The sequence below is a fragment of the Hyperolius riggenbachi genome, chromosome 7 (genome assembly GCF_040937935.1).
Source record: "Hyperolius riggenbachi isolate aHypRig1 chromosome 7, aHypRig1.pri, whole genome shotgun sequence".
Lineage (NCBI taxonomy): Eukaryota > Metazoa > Chordata > Amphibia > Anura > Hyperoliidae > Hyperolius > Hyperolius riggenbachi.
Window position 1 is genome coordinate 198,391,242 of NC_090652.1, and position 20,057 is coordinate 198,411,298.

At 47.6% G+C, this 20,057-nt stretch overlaps 1 protein-coding gene across 3 annotated transcripts in view; it reads right to left on the minus strand.

Moving 5' to 3' along the window:
- Nucleotides 1–20,057, minus strand: part of ZDBF2 (zinc finger DBF-type containing 2) — a 114,450-nt gene that overhangs the window by 39,399 nt on the left and 54,994 nt on the right. For 2 of the 3 annotated variants that reach the window (XM_068244993.1, XM_068244994.1), the window contains exon 1: nt 5,690–5,979. The exons of the other annotated variant lie outside the window; for it this stretch is intronic. The gene's annotated coding sequence lies outside the window, so the exon portion shown is untranslated. Of the gene's footprint in view, nt 1–5,689; nt 5,980–20,057 lie in introns of those variants that run through there. 3 annotated transcript variants of the gene reach the window in all.

Here is a 20,057-nt window from a genome sequence, read left to right on the forward strand (position 1 = left end):
AGCATAAGAAGTCCTGTTTGCAGTTTGCCACAAGCCATATGGAGGAACACAGCAAACATGTGGAAGAAGGTGCTCTAGTCAGATGAGACCAAAATGGAACTTTTTGGCCAAAATGCAAAACGCTATGTGTGGCGGAAAACTAACACTGCACATCACTCTGAACACACCATCCCCACTGTCAAATATGGTGTTGACAGCATCATGCTCTGGGGGTGATTCTCTTCAGCAGGGACAGGGAAGCTGGTCCGAGTTGATGGGAAGATGGATGGAGCCAAATACAGGGCAATCTTGTAAGAAAACCTCTTGGAGTCTGCAAAAGACTTGAGACTGGGGTGGAAGTTCACCTTCCAGCAGGTCAACAACACTAAACATAAATCCAGGGCAACAATGGAATGGTTTAAAGGAAAACTTAAGTGTCCTAAAAAAAATGACTTGTACTCACCCGGGGCTCCCCTCAGCCGCCTGCAGCTGAACGGTGCCCTCGCCGTGTCTCTCCGATGCAGCTGGACTCGCCGGCGGCCACTTCCGGCTCCGCAGTCACCAGCCGACAGCCGCGTTCCCGGCTGCAATAGCATTAAAGAAGGCGCTATTGCGGCCGGGAACACGGCTAATCAGCCGCGTTCCCAGCCTGTCGGCCGGTGACGGCAAAACCGGAAGTGGCCGCCGGCGAGTCCAGCTGCATCGGAGAGACACGGCGAGGGCTCCGTTCAGCTGCAGGGGGCTGAGGGGAGCCCTGGGTGAGTACAAGTCATTTTTTTTAGGACACTCAGGGTCCTTTTCCACTAGCGCAAACTGAATCGCAAAACCGCAAACCGCTAGAGATTTTACAATCGCTACGGTTTGCTTTTTAACATAGGAATCGCGGTAGGTCATTTCCACTACCGCGATTCTTTTTACTTGATCGCGATCGCGCCGCGGAGCGACTTTTGCCGCGATTTTGCTATGCAGTGCATAGCATAGCAAAATCGCGGCCGCAAACTTCGGGAAAACGGCGGAATTGCGATTCAGCAATCGCTAGCGTTCAGCGCGAACGCTAGCGACTGCTAGTGGAAAAGGGCCCTCAAGTATTCCTTTAAAACAAAACATATCTATGTGTTAGAATGGCCTAGTCAAAGTCCAGATCTAATCCAATCGAGAATCTGTGGCAAGATCTGAAAACTGCTGTTCACAAACGCTGTCCATCTAATCTGAGTAAAGTGGACCCAAATTAAAAATACAAGATTTCAGAAAAAAATCTATTTTCTAAATTATAATAATAATAAATAGCAGCCTTTTTTCAGCTGCATGATGACAAATATAAAATATTTTACATTTATTGGAGGAACCCCTCCCTTCCTTTCAAATTGCCGGAATTTTTCCGGCAAACTGGTGGAGAAGATGGTGTCTGGCAATGGAGGAATTGCTAATGGCTGCCCCCAGTATAATCCTAGCTATGAAAAGAGAAGGGTGAAAAGCATGCACTGAAATGATCATAGGTTTGAAGGAGTGTTTATTTATCTTTGTATGTGTCAGAGTGGTGCAACTAAATATTTTTAATTAAAAAAATGTTTGGTTTGGGTCCGCTTTAACCACCCTGGCGTTCTGATAAGATCGCCAGGGAGGCTGCGGGAGGGTTTTTTTTAAATTAAAAAAAAAACTATTTCATGCAGCCAACTGAAAGTTGGCTGCATGAAAAAAACCCACTAGAGGGCGCTCCGGAGGCGTTCTTCCGATCGCCTCCGGCGCACAGAATAAACAAGGAAGGCCGCAATGAGCGGCCTTCCTTGTTTTGCTTACACCGTCGCCATAGCGACGAGCGGAGTGACGTCATGGACGTCAGCCGACGTCCTGACGTCAGACGCCTCCGATCCAGCCCTTAGCTCTGGCCGGAACTTTTTGTTCCGGCTGCGCAGGGCTCAGGCGGCTGGGGGGACCCTCTTTCGCCGCTGCTCGCGGCGAATCGCCGCAGAGCGGCGGCGATCGGGCAGCACACGCGGCTGGCAAAGTGCCGGCTGCGTGTGCTGCACTTTATTTGGCGCAAATCGGCCCAGCAGGGCCTGAGCGGCAGGCTCCGGCGGTACTGGACGAGCTGAGCTCGTCCATACCGCCCAGCTGGTTAAGCTGGAGCTGTTTTGCAAAGAATGTGCAAGGATTTCAGTCTCTAGATGTGCAAAGCTGGTAGAGACATACCCTAAAAGACTGGCAGCTGTAATTGCAGGAAAAGGTGGTTCTAGAAAGTATTGACTCAGGGGGCTGAATAATTACGCACACCCCACTTTACAGTTATTAATTTGTAAAAAATGTTTGGAATCATGTATGATTTTCGTTCCTTTTCTCACGTGTACACCACTTTGGGCTCTATTCATAAAAGGTTACCGCAAGTTTTCCGCTCAAAACAGCGGATTTTCCCGTCCATTTAGCAAAGTGGGCATTCATAAAAGCTGTTCCCGCATGAAAATCTACAATCCCCCTGCAGAGCGCGAAATTTCCGCCTTCTCCAGTGTTTTTCTAGATTTATCTAGAAAAAAGTAACAAAATGGCCATTCATAAAGATTAGAGGAAGCGGTATGTGGACGGGAAATACCGCTTCCTCTGATTTTGCGGATTACATACAAGTGAATGGGACAGACCTCCCAGAGAGAGCAGTGCATGGAGGGACTCTGCCGGCTGAAGTGTTTCCGCATGCCTTCCGAAAGCTTACCGCCAGCCTTCAGCGGGAGATCTCCGCTCTGCTATCGCAGCTGACAAGATTTCTATGAATGACCAGCCAGAAGTGTAAAATACAGCTGCGGTATTTTACCTCCAGGATTTTTTCCAACTCAGAAGTTTTATGAATAGAGCCCTTTGTATTGATCTTTCATGTGAAATTCCAATAAAATTGATTCATGTTTGTGGCAGTAATGTGACAAAATGTGAAAAACATCAAGGGGGCAGAATACTTTTGCAAGCCACTGTATATATCTGCTGCCCAATTCATACCTCTTTATTTGCTCCTCAGCAACGTACAACAGCCTCCTCACTACTAGTGATGGTCATGTCTAGGAGAACTCATGGAGAAGCATGTGATTAGTTTGGTCAGGTAAGAGATGTGTAAGTCTCTGATATGCTAGTCATGTGCTAAAGCAGGATGTGATGACAGCAAATCAGAGCTTTGCAAATCCATCAGCTAATCAAACAAATCTCATGCTTCTCAAGTTTTCCAAGACATGACCATCACTAATCACTACCTCCCTCCGGCTGGATGCACACATAGCAGAAACGCTAGCATTGCGTAAAAAGCTGTGTTTTTCCTTCCAATGGAAGCAGGACTGTGGAGTCGATACAAAAATCCTCCGACTCCTCAGTTTAGGATTCCATCGACTTCAGACTCCTCTAATTTGCATATTAAAATCTTGTTGATTGAAAGTATGTAACATGAAATTCGTCTCTTAACTGCCAACGCTTAGGAATTTTAAAAGACAACTGAAGTGAGAAGGATATATAGACTGCCATATGTATTCCCTTGAGTCATAGACTTAAAGTGAACCTTAAGCCAGAAAAAAAAAATGAGTTTTACTCACATGGGGCTTCTACCAGCCCCCTGCAGCAGTCCTGTGCCCTCGCAGTCACTCACTAATCCTCTGGTCCCCCGCTGCCAGCTAGTTTAGTTTTTGCCGACAGGCCCATCAGGACTGGCCATGCGTAGCTTTTTCTGCATTCCCGACTGTAATTAGCGCTATTACGGCCGCAACGCGTACAAAAGTACGCATTGCCGCATATCTATGCGTGCGTAATGCGGCAACGCGTATTTTTTTACGCGTTGCGGCCCGCAATAGCGATAATTAGTCGGGAATGCGGAAAAAGCTACGCGTGGCCAGTCCTGACATGCCTGTCGGCAAAAACGAAACTAGATAGCAGCGGGGGGCCAGAGCATTAGTGAGTGGCTGCGAGGGCACAGGACTGCTGCAGGGGGCTGGTAGAAGCCCCAGATGAGTAAAACTCATTTTTTTTTCTGGCTTAAGTGTCTCTTTAAACTAATCCTTGGTAAGAGTACTTGTAGAAGGTACAGACAGGAACAAAGAACATCTATCATGCCCTAAGCAATGTAACTCTGGGTACATGTAAGAGTGATGTGCAGGTGCTCTGCAGGGGAATGAGGCTATTCTTCCTCTATTTCACATTCTTCATGTACAATCTGAACCAGGTTTATGGGTGATTGAACACAGAGGTGTTGTCTATGTGCACAACATTCTCAGTGGATTCCCAGCAGCTCTGTGGGGAGTGCATATGTAGAGTATAGTACTACTGTGTAACAAAGTAAACCTGAGACAGATGAAATTAAAGTTTTATACATACTTGGGGCTTCCTCCAGCCCCCTTCAGGCTATTCAGACCCTTGCTGTCCTCCTCTGCCACCTGGATCTTCTGCTATGAGTCCAGGCACTTGAGCCAGTCTGGCGTAGTGCACATGCACACACTCTGCTGCTGGGGGCGTACTACACCTGCATAGCACTATTGCGCAGGTGCAGAACGCTCCTGGCTGTGGGAGAGGTACGTGGCTGGACTGCTAGCTGGCTAGGTCGGCATATGCAACGGAGGGACCCTGGGCCACTGGCTGGATGTGGAGCTGTGGCGAGGGCACAGGACAGCTGCCATGGGCTGGAGGAAGCCCCAGGTAAGTAGATTAAAAAAAAATTGCCCGGACCTTTTCTATAAATAATGTGTGTTTAGACAATCTGCCACACCAAGGTGGGTACCTGGCGAGCAGCAGCAATTAAAAGGGGTACATACCAAAATAATATTTAGAAATACTGGCGTAAACCTTTTTTTTTTTTTTTTTTTTAAAGCCCTGAATATCTGCAAACCAATGTCAAAACACAGCAGTATCCACACCCTTGTAGTTCTCTCTGTGTTAGATAAGAGAGGAGGTGTGGCTGAAATGTCACTCACCACCCCTCCCACTCAGAATAAACTAGGCTGCATGGGTGACCTATCTGCCACTTCTACCAATCACTCTGGTGTCAAGAGAGTGTGATTCAGGGTTTGTTTGTTTTTCATATTCATTTGCTATTACAAATTACTAACCTCCAGGCAAGGTAAGTAGTCAAGAATTTTTAATAAATACAATGCTTGCATTTAGCTTTACATTAAAAAAAAAAATTATTTTGAATGTGCCTAACATAAGGAGAGCACAACCTGATTGGGCTATTCAGGCTCTCCATAGAGAAAATGACTACCCAAGAACCTGACTCCTACAACAAAAAACACAAAACTGCTGAACACACACTGGAAGTTTTAATGAAGAACTGGCAGAAAGGAAAGATTACACTCAAAGATTACGCCTGAAAACCTACCTGATTGGTCTGCAGTAAAGTTTGAATATTCTTTCATTTGCAGACCACATTAGTTTGTGTATGGCAACGTCAGATCAGTATGTAAGTGTATTACAACTTGCAAAATGTCACACTTAATTACACTTCAGACACTGCATTGTACACGGAGAACAGGCAATAATGTATAACTGAATCAGAGCATTATAATGAAATAACATAATCCTCATTGCTATTTATCTAAAATCACAATCTTATATTAAGTCAGCTAGACTTCCCAGGTGCAGCCTGCACACATATTAGCAGAGTGCATACACGCTAACAATCAGAGCAGCACTGTCTGCAGCATAACCTGGTAAACCAGCAAACCGCTGATATATAATCTCTAAGCCCACATCTCACCCTTGCTGAGCTCCATACAGTTGAGTAAGATATAAGGCCCCTCTTCGTTTAGTTTCTCAGGTCCAGCTCCCAGCTCCTTCCGGTCTAAAATGATTTTAAAAGATACCCCTGCATCACTTTAGAGGTGCAGACTTCTGCCCACTAGGTGGTGCTGCTGCAGCATATCTGACAGTTCCCTACTTCCATCGCAAGCTCTGGTCCGATAGTACTGAGAAGATGTAATCTGAAATTTCATTCCACTCATGGTTAAAGGACACCTGAGAGGAATATGAAGACTCTGAACATCACGTTTCTGACATCTGATTGGATTATCCACATGCTTGTTTCAGGTATGTGATTCAGACACTACTGAAGACAGAAAGCTCAGCCTCCTCACTTCAGGTATAGGCAGGACACACACTATTGCTCGCTTTTTTCCAGTGCCCTTTGATTGTGTTCTGAGTATTTTTGTGTATCTCGTTTCAGAGAGTGATAGCTGGAAAAAAACAGGAAGCTGTCAGATTTTTCTACCATGGACAAAATTGCAAAAACAATGCATGCAAATGAAAGAAGTATCAGCTGAAAGGATCCGCACCGTCTTTAAAACAAGTATTTATTGAAGCTCTTTTTAAAATGTCATGAGTATAATTAAAGTGCGCTCCGGATCACCATTGACGCACAGAGTTTCGGATACAATCCTTCCTCAGAATGGTTCCAGTACACACTGTCATAATCACACATGCTATGTTCATTAAATGCACAGGCAGAGGACCTGATGGAAGACTACAATATGTCTACCCAATTTACATATATGCATATTCATGTCAGCAGGAACCAATGAAAATCTACTTAAATTATGTAAACATTGCAGAGACCAATGTGCACGAGACATTCAAACCAAAACACCTAAAGACTTACATAAGGTTGATCGCACAGTTGGAAATGCACCAGAGGCTCCCTGCACTGAAGGATCGTGAGTAAATTTGTGAGTAAACTAGTGAGGCGCTACAGTTGTGTGGCTAACTTCTTTATTGCTTTTGTACATAGATGTGCCTAATTGCAGGCGTAAATAGGGCTGTGGAGTCTTGGTCCGACCTGCGGACGTTGTAGGCCTGCCTGTGAGTGGTGGAAGCCTGTTTACGTCACAGGTAGTCTTTGGTGCGGACGCTGTCGGCGCCGCCGTAATTGGACCACTTTTCCGAATACATGTGCGGAGGTGTTCCTCCTTCAATACGGAAATTGGTGCGGAATTTAGGAGCCACACTGATTGGTTAGGGGCTAGACAGCCAGATGAGCGGACGTTGTCGGCGCTCTTTGGATTGGCGGTTAATTTCTGGGGGACTTGCGGATAGGCTGTGAGGCAGGGGGAGTATGCCAATACGGAGGTGAAGCGGTTATTGGTCGGCAGAGCTTGGGATCAGCCGACACCGCTAACTGGACATTGAGGCACGATGACCTGAATAAACATAGGATGTGTATTACATGTCCCTCATGGATAAGGGAGTGCCTTCAGTGCAGGGAGCCTCTGGTGCATTTCCAACTGTGCGATCAACCTGATGTAAGTCTTTAGGTGTTTTGGTTTGAATGTCTCGTGCACATTGGTCTCTGCAATGTTTACATAATTTAAGTAGATTTTCATTGGTTCCTGCTGACATGAATATGCATATATGTAAATTGGGTAGACATATTGTAGTCTTCCATCAGGTCCTCTGCCTGTGCATTTAATGAACATAGCATGTGTGATTATGACAGTGTGTACTGGAACCATTCTGAGGAAGGATTGTATCCGAAACGCTGTGCGTCAATGGTGATCCGGAGCGCACTTTAATTATACTCATGACATTTTAAAAAGAGCTTCAATAAATACTTGTTTTAAAGACGGTGCGGATCCTTTCAGCTGATACATGTGATCCCTGTGACTCCAGGGGTGATCCCGGCACGTCAATTATCCATCGGTGCAGATGTGATTGGATTATCTGATGCAAATGAAAGAAGAGGAGGAAGAGGAAGAAGAGGAAGAGGGAGGGGGGGGGGGGGGGTGTTCAGCCTTTTGATGCATCCATCTTTTTACCTCCTTTGGTGCCGCTAGTAGCCAGAAGACAGTTAACATTGAGGGCCCGTTTCCACTATAGCGTTGCGGAATAGCCGGCGAAACACCGCAGGAAAATCGCATGCGGGTGCGATTCCGCATGCGTTTTTTGCCGCGATTTCGCATAGGTAAGGGTGATGCGATTTTAACCATGTCACTGCCTGTGTGAATTAACATGGGTACCTATGCGAAATCGCGGCAAAAAACGCATGGGGAAAACGCATGCGATTTCCCTATTAAATACATTGCGTGCGATTCGCCTGCATTCCACACGCAGGCGAATTCTGAGGGCCCTACCCTGCAGATTTTTTCTGCACAGAAAAACGTGCAGGAAAACGCACAAGTGGAAACAGTTCCATCCACTTGCACCGGCTATGCGAATTCGCATGCGGGCACCGCATGCGAATTCGTGATAGTGGAAACGGGCCCTAAAAGAGGAACCGTCGCTAACATCTTAAAATTTAAAACAACAAGTACATTTCCGTAGTTCCCAAGTGTCCCTCTTGGAGGGACAGTCCCTCATTGGGAGCCCTGTCCCTCTTTCCTCCTCATTTGTCCCTCTTTCAGGACTTTGTCCCTCTTACTATGTAAATATATATATTTATCTAGTAACTCTAAACTTTATTCCCATCCTTTAAATTGATTTATTACTAATTGTAAAATGTTAATATGAAGGTAAATGAACCAGGATAGAAAGGACCAGTGTGTCAATTATAAAACATATTTTTCTTATGAAATATTTATGGTATGCGTGACTAGGGGTGTGACAGGGGCATGATCAGGGGTGTGACTTAAGTGTCCCTCTTTCTCATCTCAAAAAGTTGGGAGGTATGCATTTCTTCCTGAGTAAAAAAGCCATACATTACTTTTCGCCTATGTTGCTGTCGCTTACAGTAGACAGTAGAAATCTGACATTACCAACAGATTTTGGGTTAGTCCATCTCTTCATGGGGGGTTCCCAGCATGGCCTTTATTCTTTATAAAGATATTCCCTGAAAAAGATTTAAACAAAGATGCTGGCCAGCCTCCCTGCTCGCTGCACACATTTAGTCAGAGTACTGGCAAATTCAGTATTCTATAAATGAGAATTAATCATAAGGGGCTCGTTAAGTGGCCTGGCATGAACAGGTTAAAGTGGACCTTGCACAGGACACAAGGAAAACATTACAGAAATGCAGTGTGTGTGTGTGTGTGTGTGTATGTATGTATGTATGTATGTATGTATGTATGTATGTGTGTGTGTATGTATATGTATATGTGTATATATATATATATATATATATATATATATATATATATATATATATATATATATATATATATATATATATATATATATTCTGTGTAATTTCCCCTCATTTGTGTCTAATCACAAGTTGTAATTTGATCCTCCCCTGCGTCACATGACTGCCTTTGGCAGATAAGCCCATTTGACAGCACAGGCTGTAAACAATATGTCTGCTTCCATGAGTAAGGAAGTAGAAACTGCAGATTTATTTTACGATTTGTATCAGCTGTAATAAGGAAATGTTTTTTGTTTAAAGGTTATTATGCTGTTGTGTATCTTTTAGAGAAGAGAGGAGTTCTGAGCTCAGGTCCGCTGTAAGTAATATGGGAAAAGATGGTGAAGAAGAAATGTGCTGACATGGCGGCACACAGATGTCACTTTTAGGTCCCACGTGTGCCAGCTAGGACAAGTTTGCTTATTTAATAGGGGTTTTTCTTTGGTGATTAGGTATAGTGAGGATGAAATTGTATAGATATATACTCACAAAGGTGGGTTGCAGTTTCTGCAACCCAGGCCCGCCATCAGGGGGGGACATCCGTGACTCCCGTCACGGGCCCGGGGCCTGCAGGGGGGCCCCATCCCCGCCGTGGCCCTGGCGGGTGCTGCGGGTGCCGCCCGGCCGCCGCTCAACCCCTCTGGCCGCTGCTCCCTCCCTCTAGCCGCCGCCTCCGCCACGTCAGACCCCGATCAGGTGGTGACAATAGTGCGGGCGCTAGGACCCAGCGCCCGCACTGATATGCGGAAGTGATGTCTGGTCGGGTCGCCGCTCTTACTGGTCGGGTCGCCGCTGATCTTGAGGTCTGACGCTGCTGGCAAGGCAGGGGAAGCAGCGGCGGCGGCTGGGGGGGGGGGGGGGGGGGCCAGGGCCGGATTACCGACCAGGCAACAAAAGCAGTCGCTTGGGGCCCCATTTAGAGTCAAAGGGGCCCCATTAGCACATAAACCAGCCCTTGCCATCCTGTCAGCGGTGGCTGGATGGTATAAGTTAAAGGGACTGTGAGCAGTGCAGTAACTATGGAAAGATGCATATCATTTTAAAGCTCTCTTTCTCCTCTTTCCAATGATATCTAAACAGCTGCTCTATGCCTTTTAGTTTTCGATATTTTCGCGATCGAAATCGCGGCCACAGGACGACTTTTCTCCAAAGTCAGCGGTGGCTGGAAGGTATAATGGTTAAAGGGACTCTGAGCAGTGCAGTAACTATGGAAAGATGCATATCATTTTAAAGCTCTTTTTCTCCTCTTTCCAATGATATATAAACGGCTGCTCTATGCCTTTTAGTTTTTGATATTTTCACAATCGAAATCATGGCCACAGGATGACTTTTCTCCAAAGTTGGCAGCTCGATTCAGCACAATGCAATGAAATATAAGGAACCCAGGGGGATATAATTACAAACATCATGCTGGTAGGTGTGAGGATGTAAGGAATTAGTTGTGGGTATGCTTAAAGGCATATCCACAGGCACTGCTTGGAGTCCCTTTAAGGGCTCTGCCGCTGACACAGGAGACCAGGGTTCGAATCTCAGCTCTGCCTGTTCAGTAAGCCAGCACCTATTCAGTAGGAGACCGTAGGCAAGTCTCTCTAACACTGCTACTGCCTATAGGGCGCGTCCTAGTGGCTGCAGCTCTGGCGCTTTGAGTCCACCAGGAGAAAAGCGCGATATAAATGTTATTTGTCTTGTCTTGTCAAATGATGCCGTGCGCTGCTGATTGTCTTCAGAGCCAGGCTCTCCTCCTAGGTCCCCCTCCTGCTACTGTGCGCTCTGCCGCTGCCCACTCCACCCTCCCTTCCCACAGAGAACCACAGCTGCAGCAAGAATGATAGCAGCAGATGGCAAACGCTCACTCACCTATCCATGATCCAAGCAATAGAGATCCCGTCATCTGAAACCCATCTGTCTCTTCTACAGTGCAGCCGCTCGCTCTGAACTTCCTGATTCTCAGATCAGACATGAAGTAGGAAGTAGTAATAGTAGTAGTAACAGAGCGGCAGCACTCTAGAGGAGACAGATGGGCTCCGGATGACGGGACCTCTATTGCTTGGATCGCAATAGGTGAATGTGATTCATCTGGTGCTGTCATTCTCCCCCACTGCGGCTGCCTTCTCTGCTGGACTATCGTATTCACTGGGATGGAGGCTGCATGGTGGCTGTCTAGTTTGGGAGGAAATTGGTTGTTCGGTGGTGGGAGTGGTTATGTAATTCTGTCTAGGGAACGGCTTCCGGTTTGGCGGTGTCCAGAGCTTTCTGCTATTGCCAGGCTGGAGATGCAGGGGGAAAGTGCTGCTGCTGTGATATCTGGCGCCCTCTTCACAGGGGTGCCCCAGCCCCTGAGTGCAAATGTCCCAGCCATTCATCTCTCACTCTGCATTTTGCCGCTGCTATTCCCTGCATTGTGCACCCACAGAGGAAAGCGTGCTGTTGCCCATAGCAACCAGTAGCTCGGCTGCCCGGTGTGTGCGACATATTGCTGTGCAGCTGCATCTTCTGATTCTATTACGACATGATGGGGGGGCCCAAATCAGTTACTTTGCTTAGGGCCCCATTTAGCCTTAATCCGGCTCAGGGGGGGGGGCTCCCTGTCACTCACTCGCTCACTAGCTAAAGGGCCTCCCTGTCACTTACTCACTACCTAAAGGGCCTCACTGTCACTCACTCACTCACTCCCTAAAGGGGCTCCCTGGCACTCACTCAATACCTAAAGGGGCTCCCTGTCACTCACTCACTGCCTAAAGGGGCTCCCTGGCACTCACTTACTCCCTAAAGGGCCTCCCTGTCACTCACTCACTCACTCACTCACTCACTCACTCACTAGCTAAAGGGCCTCCCTGTCACTCACTCACTACCTAAAGGGCCTCACTGTCACTCACTCACTCCCTAAAGGGGCTCCCTGGCACTCACTCAATACCTAAAGGGGCTCCCTGTCACTCACTCACAGCCTAAAGGGGCTCCCTGGCACTCACTCACTCCCTAAAGGGCCTCCCTGTCACTCACTCCCTAAAGGGGCTCCCTGGCACTCACTCACTGCCTAAAGGGGCTCCCTGGCACTCACTCACTGCCTAAAGGGGCTCCCTGGCACTCACTCACTGCCTAAAGGGGCTCCCTGGCACTCACTCACTGCCTAAAGGGGCTCCCTGGCAATCACTCACTGCCTAAAGGGGCTCCCTGGCACTCACTCACTGCCTAAAGGGGCTCCCTGGCACTCACTCACTGCCTAAAGGGGCACCCTGGCACTCACTCACTACCTAAAGGGCCTCACTGGCACTCACTCACTACCTAAAGGGCCTCACTGTCACTCACTCACTCCCTAAAGAAGCTCCCTGGCACTCACTCACTGCCTAAAGGGGCTCCCTGGCACTCACTCAATACCTAAAGGGGCTCCCTGTCACTAACTCACAGCCTAAAGGGGCTCCCTGGCACTCACTCACTGCCTAAAGGGGCTCCCTGGCACTCACTCACTGCCTAAAGGGGCTCCCTGGCAATCACTCACTGCCTAAAGGGGCTCCCTGGCACTCACTCACTACCTAAAGGGCCTCACTGGCACTCACTCACTACCTAAAGGGCCTCACTGTCACTCACTCACTCCCTAAAGAAGCTCCCTGGCACTCACTCACTGCCTAAAGGGGCTCTCTGGCACTTACTCACTAGCTAAAGGGGATCCCTGTCACTCACTCACTACCTAAAGGGGCTCCCTGGCACTCACTCACTAGCTAAACGGGCTCCCTGGCACTCACTCACTAGCTAAAGGGGCTCCCTGTCACTCACTCACTGCCTAAAGGGCCTCCCTGTCACTCACTCACTACCTAAAGGGCCTCACTGTCACTCACTCACTCCCTAAAGGGGCTCCCTGGCACTCACTCACTGCCTAAAGGGGCTCCCTGGCACTCACTCACTAGCTAAACGGGCTCCCTGTCACTCACTCACTGCCTAAAGGGGCTCTCTGGCACTCACTCACTAGCTAAAGGGGCTCCCTGTCACTCACTTACTACCTAAAGGGGCTCCCTGTCACTCACTCACTACCTAAAGGGGCTCCCTGGCACTCACTCACTAGCTAAACGGGCTCCCTGTCACTCACTCACTGCCTAAAGGGGCTCTCTGGCACTCACTCACTAGCTAAAGGGGCTCCCTGTCACTCACTCACTAGCTAAAGGGGCTCCCTGTCACTCACTCACTACCTAAAGGGGCTCCCTGGCACTCACTCACTACCTAAAGGGACTCCCTGTCACTCACTCACTGCCTAAAAGGGCTCCATGTCACTCACTACCTAACCTGGGGGTCCCTGTCAGAATCCAGGTGAGAGGTGTCTACCATAATAAGGGGGCATTCTGCCTATTTATGTGAAATGCTGTCTATTTATGTGCCTCATGACTGCTGAATTTGTCTTGTTGGGGGCCTAATGATTGAATTTTTACTTGTTGGGGGCCTCATGATTTGTTGGGAGCCTCAAGATTGCTGAATTTGTCTTGTTGGGGGCCTCATGATTTGTTGGGGGCCTCATGATTGCTGAATTTGTCTTGTTGGGGGTCTCACGATTGCTGAATTTGTCTTGTTGGGGGCCTCATGATTGCTGAATTTGTCTTGTTGGGGGCCTCATGATTGCTGAATTTGTCTTGTTGGGGGCCTCATGATTGCTGAATTTGTCTTGTTGGGGGCCTCATGGTTTGTTGGGGGCCTCATGATTGCTGAATTTGTCTTGTTGGGGGTCACATAATTGCTAACTGCGAGACTATGGGAAAAGCTGAATCATTACCATATGAGACAATAGCATTAAACCTACTTTTTTTAGCTTTTTTAAACAGAAAATAAAACTGGGAGGTTCTAAAAAAATGAGGGAGCACTTCCTCCTTCCGGCTTGAAGGAGGAAGTGCTCGATATCGAGGCTTGCAACGTGTCCATTCGGACACTTGCACCTCGTTGAAATGCTGGGCGGAGAACGGCGTTCTGGGTCATTAACCCCGCCGCATCTAGCCGCTCAGCTGTGGCAATTAGAGCTAACTTGAATCACGAGTATCCACCGTGGTTATTCGTAATTAATTTGTGGACAGCAAGCTTCTAACTAGCTCTGCCAACATGTAATGGCTACGCACATTTCTCAGTTTGTGAGGGGGGGGGGGGGCCCGGACTGATGATTTGTGAGGGGCCCCAAAATTTCTGATGGCGGCCCTGCTGCAACCACCATATAGGCCTGCAGGGAATTAACCGTCCCTGCTAGGTACTCCAGGTCCTGCTGTATACTGGATGGTCGCTCTCCTGTAGTACAATAGACTTTCCAGAAAAACTGCAAAACTATTAACTCCAAAGGAGGTCTGACTGGTAATGGGTAGGATGGAGGCGCCCAATGTGTGTTCGAATTTAGTGTTTTAAAATCTAAATAAAAAAGAGTTAATCGCTTACCTCTACAGAAGATATAGACAGCAGTTCAACTGCAAAAAAGTTTTTATCCAAAAAGCAATCTGACAACGCGTTTCACAAGTCATGGCCCTGTGACGCTGGGTGTTTGACATGCACACAAAATACAATAAATCGAGGTCAGGTTGAAGCTAGGTCATACACGAGAAGTCAGAATTGTACGGTACAGAAGGACTAAACGGAGCTAGGTCAAATAACAGGCTAGTATCGTTACACAGGAAGCCAGATGACTACAGTACAAAAGGGTCGAGACAAGTGCTAAATCAATATACAGGCCGAGGTCGCACACATAGGATCAGATGGCTGAGGTACAGAAGGGATGAGATAGAGACAAGGTCATTAGGCTAGCCGAGGTCTATAACGGGTATCAGATGACCGAAGTACAAAGGGATGAGACTTTAAAGGGAAGGTTCAAGCAAAATAAAAAAATGAGTTTCACTTACCTGGGGCTTCTACCAGCCCCATGCAGCCATCCTGTGCCCTCGTAGTCACTCACTGCTGCTCCAGTCCCCCGCTGGCAGCTTGCCGACCTCAGAGGTCGGCGGGCCGCATTGCGTACATTTTTACGCATTCCCGCTAGTGCAGGAACATTAACACATACATTTTTACGCATTACTGGTTCAATGCGTAAAAATGTACGCATTAAACCAGTAATGCGTAAAAATGTATGTGTTAATGTTCCTGCACTCGCAAGAATGCGTAAAAACGTACGCAAAGCGTCCTGCCGACCTCCGAGGTCGGCAAGCTGCCAGCGGGGGACTGGAGCAGCAGTGAGTGACTACGAGGGCACAGGATGGCTGCATGGGGCTGGTAGAAGCCCCAGGTAAGTGAAACTCATTTCTTTATTTTGCTTGGACATTCCCTTTAACCAGATTGGTGAACTTGCTGTATCATACACAGAAATATGATAATATCTCTATCTATCTATCTATCTATATCTATATATATATATATCTATATATATATATATATATATATATATATATATATATATATATAAAATCACAGTTCTAAACTGACTGGAGTACATATATATCGGGCGCATATATGAAATGTGGCTCTCAAACAACTATCTCGCTAGGATAAGGACCAAGAACCAGCGTACTGATTAGTATCAACGCCGATGAGCAAGTGAATGCTCTGGCCTTATATACCCAAAGGATAGATCCTAAGCCCACCCCCAGCAAAGATAGCACCTCCTGCAAAAAAAGGTGTCAGCTGATGACATCACAGCTGACACCTATGGACACGCCTTCTCAGCCTATAAAGGCTGCTCTGTGCTGCGTGCGTCTGTCTGTTCCCACTGCTCACGCCGAACCCCCCCCCCCGCCGTAGGGGTGCTGGGGATGCGACAGGCGGACGACGGAGCAGAAGTCCCAGTACGCAAACGAGTCCCGTGGGAGACATCGCGGGACTCGCCACTGGCAGGTAAGATTATTACAGACCCGCTTCCTCAGGTCAATACAAAATGCCTTGATAGCATAGGGAATAGAGTGACGGCGCCTCTAATTATTTAAAGCAGCCTCAGAGAGTGGACACTATACAGACACCCGAGTCTAACTGTGCTCAGTTTATAGGTAAGCCTTTCTACTTCAACATTAACCGTATCACTTAACCTGTTCATGCCAGGCCACTTAAAGAGCCCCTGTGACCATGGGCGTCCGCAGAAAATTTTCCAGGGGGGGGGGGCAAAAAGTGGGGAGCAAAAAATTTGGGTTGGTGGAGCTACGTAAAAATGGGTGTGGTCATGAACCAGAATGTGGGTGTGATCGTGGGTGGAGACAAGTTTACATGAACTAAGCAATGGTGGGACATTAGATTAGGACAGTGGTGGCGAACCTTTTGGAGGTCAAGTGTCCAAACTGCAAAGTCACTTTACTATCACAAAGTGCCAACAGCAATTTAAACTAAATACAAACGTTTTAACTCATACATGAACATTATGGAAAATTAAGTTGAAAATAAACTGTGAAGATAAACAATTTCATCCATCGTACTCCTGAAAAAAATTATTCTTTTTTTTAGAACCTCCCAGTTTCATTTTCTGTTTTAAAAAGCGGAAAAAGTAGGTTTAATGCTATTGTCTCATATGATGATGATTCAGCTTTTTCCATAGTCTCGCAGTTAGCAATCATGTGACCCCCAACAAGACAAATTCAGCAATCATGAGGCCCCCAACATGACCAACTCAGCAATCATGAGGCCCCCAACAAGACAAATTCAGCAATCTTGAGGCCCCCAACAAATCATGAGGCCCCCAACAAGACAAAGTCATGAGGCACATAAATAGACAGCTTTTCACATAAATAGGCAGAATGCCCCCTTAATATGTAGACACCTCTCACCTGGCAGCAGTTCCCCAAAATACACTCAATCTGACAGCAGTGGTTCCCCAAAAATAGGTAGCCCCAGGTCTATAGGTGTCCCCAGAATAGGTGGCCAGCAGTATAGATGTCCCCAGAACTGGTAGCTAGGGGTAGAGATGTCCCCAGAACAGGTAGGCAGGGGTATATGTGCCCAGTATATGTAGGCAGGGGTATATGTCCCCAGTATATGTAGCCAGGGGTATATGTCCCCAGTATATGTAGGCAGGGGTATATGTCCCAGTATATGTAGGCAGGGGTATATGTCCCAGTGTATGTAGGCAGGGGGTATATGTCCCAGTGTATGTAGGCAGGGGTATATGTCCCAGTATATGTAGGCAGGGGGTATATGTCCCAGTATATGTAGGCAGGGGGTATATGTCCCAGTATATGTAGGCAGGGGGTATATGTCCCAGTATATGTAGGCAGGGGGTATATGTCCCAGTATATGTAGGCAGGGGTATATGTCCCAGTATATGTAGGCAGGGGTATATGTCCCAGTATATGTAGCCAGGGGTATATGTCCCAGTATATGTAGCCAGGGGTATATGTCCCAGTATATGTAGCCAGGGGTATATGTCCCAGTATATGTAGCCAGGGGTATATGTCCCAGTATATGTAGCCAGGGGTATATGTCCCAGTATATGTAGCCAGGGGTATATGTCCCAGTATATGTAGGCAGGGGTATATGTCCCAGTATATGTAGGCAGGGGTATATGTCCCAGTATATGTAGGCAGGGGGTATATGTCCCAGTATATGTAGGCAGGGGGTATATGTCCCAGTATATGTAGGCAGGGGGTATATGTCCCAGTATATGTAGGCAGGGGGTATATGTCCCAGTATATGTAGGCAGGGGGTATATGTCCCAGTATATGTAGGCAGGGGGTATATGTCCCAGTATATGTAGGCAGGGGGTATATGTCCCAGTATATGTAGGCAGGGGGTATATGTCCCAGTATATGTAGGCAGGGGGTATATGTCCCAGTATATGTAGGCAGGGGGTATATGTCCCAGTATATGTAGGCAGGGGGTATATGTCCCAGTATATGTAGGCAGGGGGTATATGTCCCAGTATATGTAGGCAGGGGGTATATGTCCCAGTATATGTAGGCAGGGGGTATATGTCCCAGTGTATGTAGGCAGGGGGTATATGTCCCAGTGTATGTAGGCAGGGGGTATATGTCCCAGTGTATGTAGGCAGGGGGTATATTTCCCAGTATATGTAGGCAGGGGGTATATGTCCCAGTATATGTAGCCAGGGGGATATGTCCCCAGAAAAAGTGGCCATGTGTGCAGGAGGAGGGGAGCAGCGCAGAGAAGAGGGAGAGCTATGGGCACTCACCTTAGGGGGCTCTCCCTCCCTCTCTCGCTCTCCCCTCCGGAGTCCGGAATGAAGTGTGCAGCGGCTGGCAGCGGGCGGAACTTACCTCCTCTCGTCGCATGCGCCGGATGGATTAGCCGCTACTCTGGCCTGATCCAGACCAGAGTGCGGCACCAGAACTTCCGGCGCAGGAGCGAGACGAGGTAAGTTCCGCCTGCTGCCAGCCGCTGCACACTTCATTCCGGAGGGGACAGCGAGGGAGAGAGAGCCCCCTAAGGTGAGGGAAGGGGGGGGAGACGTCCGCCCTTCCCCACTGTGCCCTCACTCTTCTCTGCGCTGTTCCCCTCCTGCTGGCTGCACGGGCACGCGGCCAGGGGGGGGCAGCGGGCGGCCAGGCTCGGGCAGATGCCCGGTTTTGCCGTATGTGCGGACGCCCATGCCTGTGACTAATTCTCATTTTTTTTAAATACAGACTTTACTGGTACTCTGGCTGGTTAACACACTTGGTGCACACCAAAACCCGCTAGCAGATCCGCAAAATGCTAGCAGATTTTGAAACGCTTTTTGTTATTTTTCTGTAGCGTTTCAGCTAGCATTTTGCGTTTTTGTGAAGCGTTTTTGGTGTAGTAAATTTCAGATATTGTTACAGTAAAGCTGTTACTGAACAGCTTCTGTAACAAAAATGCCTGCAAAACTGCTCTGAACTGCCGTTTTTTCAGAGCGGTTTGCGGTTTTCCAATACTTAACATTGAGGCAGAAACGCATCCACAATCCAAAAAATGCCTCACCCCGGGAGTATGCGTTTCTGCAAAACGCCTCCCGCTCTGGTGTGCACCAGCTCATTAAAATACATTACCCTAGCGTATCCGCAGCCGGAAGCGGATCACAAAACGCAGCCGAACCGCTCTGGTGTGCACTAGGCCTAATAACCACTTTCCTACCGGCAAAACTGTGAACCTTGAATTTGCACACTGTTTAACCATGCCTGTTCTATGCATACTGTAGCACAGGTGTGTACATACGTGTGTGTATAGCGTGTAGATATGTGTATTTTGATATCTATGTATATGTTTTACAATACATTTTACAATTTTTTGCCAATATTACTTTTTTTAATTTTCACCTATCGAACAGGTCCCTTAACCGTCTCTATACCCTTCATCATGGTTTAGGTATATATTAAGTATTTTATGTAGGATGGTTTTAGGGGTTTTTATGTTAGTCCTGAGTGTACTGTTTGTCTTTAAAGGCACAATACTCGACCTGAGGAAGCAACTTACGGCGTCAAACGCATCATCAAACAGATTTTTAAAGGATGCCAGAACCGAAAAGCTCTGGTAAAAATACTTTGGTGACCTTTGCCCTGGACATACTGCGCCTTGTGTGCACAGTATGTCCTTCCCTTTTTTGCTTTTGGCCGGCGCATAGTGAGCGGCTCAGAAGCATGCTGACATCGCCATGATTAGCATGTGACGCTTGGTTTATTGGAGCGCACACGCAGCACGGAGGAGACGGAGATGTCAGCGTGCTTCTGTGTCTCTCACTATGCGCCGGCCAGAAGCAAAGAGGGAAGGACATACTGCACACACAAGGCGCATTATGTCCAGGGCAAAGGTCACCAAAATCGCCTTGACACCAGCATCTATACAGTAAGAACGGCGGCAGACGGAGGGGGCCAGGAGAAGCAGCCGGTATGTGCTTTTTACCCCCTACACAGTGCAGCTATCATTTTTACCAGAGCCTTTCAGTTCTGGTATTATAGGTGAAAGCTACTCATTTAAAGGATACCACAGCCCAAAGGCTGTGGTAAAATACATGCTGCAATGCGTAGGGAATGAAAAGCACATACTTACCGTTTCCCTTGTTGCCTGCCGTCGCCCCCCGCTCGTCTCCTACAGCTGCCGGTAAAGGCCGACT